Here is a 1,976-nt window from a genome sequence, read left to right on the forward strand (position 1 = left end):
CCCAGCCCCCAGCCCGCCTGCAGACAGGCCTAGCTGCAGGAGTAGATAAAAGGCACTCCATGAAGTTTTTGTTCTTCTGAAGTAACTATTCTTTGCTTTATCCTTTGGGACTCATTTAAGGCTCCCATTTTATCCTGATTAATACTTTGGTTATGGTTTATGTTTCTTTCCCCCCCTCTTTCATTCATTCAGATCTATTGAGTGTTATACCCTCAAATGAATGTCTCTTGAATTGGATGTCACTGAATTGCTTTATAGAAAGATAAATCCGTGGCCTGAATGTCATCGTGGTGCAAGCCCTCGGGAGAGGAGCACCGAGGCCCAGGTCCTCAGGCTTCCAGCACCTGAGTGCTGCTTCCACCAGGAGGGTTCACTCATTGTCGCTGACTCAAAGCGGGCTCTTTACTGTCTCTATTCTAAAAGGATAATAGAAATCTCAAAAGAGCTTGGCTGTTTTCATTCTGAGCAGACACTGCAGGGGTCAAAGCAGAATGTTTTTCGGGAGCTCCTGCAAAGAGGAGCTCTAGGCTTAAATCTTGTTCAGTTGGGATAGGGGTGGGGCTGTCAGAGATTGCGTCTAAGACTCCCCTTCCAGCCCTTAAGATCCTCTTAGGCAGCCTGACCATGCTCCTTCCCTGCATGTCCGTCTACCACCAGATTCCCACTCTCTCTCCTTTTCCTCCCAGTTCCCTTCCTCTATTATATCAGGCCCAGAATGTATAGGATGAGAGGTCAGACTTTTTAATTTTCTATGCTCATTTAGTCTTTAATCCATTATCTCAAAAAAAAAAAAATGTATGAATGTCACTATGCTATGCTTTATGTGTGTTCTTGTGAAGTAGGCATTCTCATCCCAAATTTACAAATCAGGAAATACACCAGAATCCAGGCAGAGGCCCAAAGAACCCAGAACCCAGAGTACTAGGCTGACCTCCAGACTTGACTCCTGTGGTCACACTGAGCTTCCCAGTCACCCTTAGGAGGAGGGTGAAGCCCTGGCCCCTTTTCAGTCTTGAAGGTTGTTGTCTTTCAGGAACATGGAGCTCATTCGTTTCCTGGTCCAGGCTGCAGTGTTGGATGCATTACTGTAGCTACAGGGACAGGGAAGTCAACCCCAGGAGAACACCAGAGGCTTGCTGGTTGCTGGCTGCCAGTGGAAGCTTAACAGCTAGTGATAGTCTGGGTAACCCAGACGCTCTGCCCAGGGGTCATAGGAATTCTTCAGCCTATTTTGTGGAAATTCCCCTTGGGTCCTTCATTCAAGCATCATTCCTCTGCCACCATCTGCTCACTTGGCTCACTTGCTGAGGGAACCCCTACCCTACCTATTTTGTAAAAAGCCAGGGAAATGAACCTGGGGAGATGAGTGGAGTGCCTGCTCATTCCTGCAAGCTCCTGGGGTTTAATGAAGCTATCCAAACATGCAATGTAGTCTTTCCTTGTCTTTTAAACTAAGTAAGAAATTTCATCTTTCAATTTGCAGTTTGATAATTCTCCATACTGTCTAAGCAGGCATTAGTTTCTTATGACTGTTTTCCCAAGGGTTTGTGTGCCAGTGGAAGCTTACTTAACAAGAATAAAATTTCAGTCTCCCATTTTTTTCTCTTTTTTCTCTAAATTAATTTCTTATTGAGTATGTTTGCATATGCCTAAAAAATAACCTATATAGTGGAAACTCAGGGTTGGCATGGGGAGTGAGTGGTTGGAGAGACTTGTATACTTCAATACTGATTTATTGCTATTTTTTTTAATCATGTGCATTTATTATTGTTGTCAATACTTTTTTTGTTTTGTTTTTGTTTAAATAGGTATTAGGGATTTAATCCAGGAGTGCTCTACCACTGAGCTACATCACCAGCCCTTTTATTTATTTGTTTGTTTATTTATTTATTTATTCATTTATTTATTTATTTTAGTTGTAGTTGGACACAATACATTTATTTTATATTTATTTTTATGTGGTGCTGAGGATCAAA

The sequence above is a fragment of the Marmota marmota genome, unplaced genomic scaffold (assembly GCF_001458135.2).
Source record: "Marmota marmota marmota unplaced genomic scaffold, marMar, whole genome shotgun sequence".
In the NCBI taxonomy this organism is placed as follows: Eukaryota; Metazoa; Chordata; class Mammalia; order Rodentia; family Sciuridae; genus Marmota; species Marmota marmota.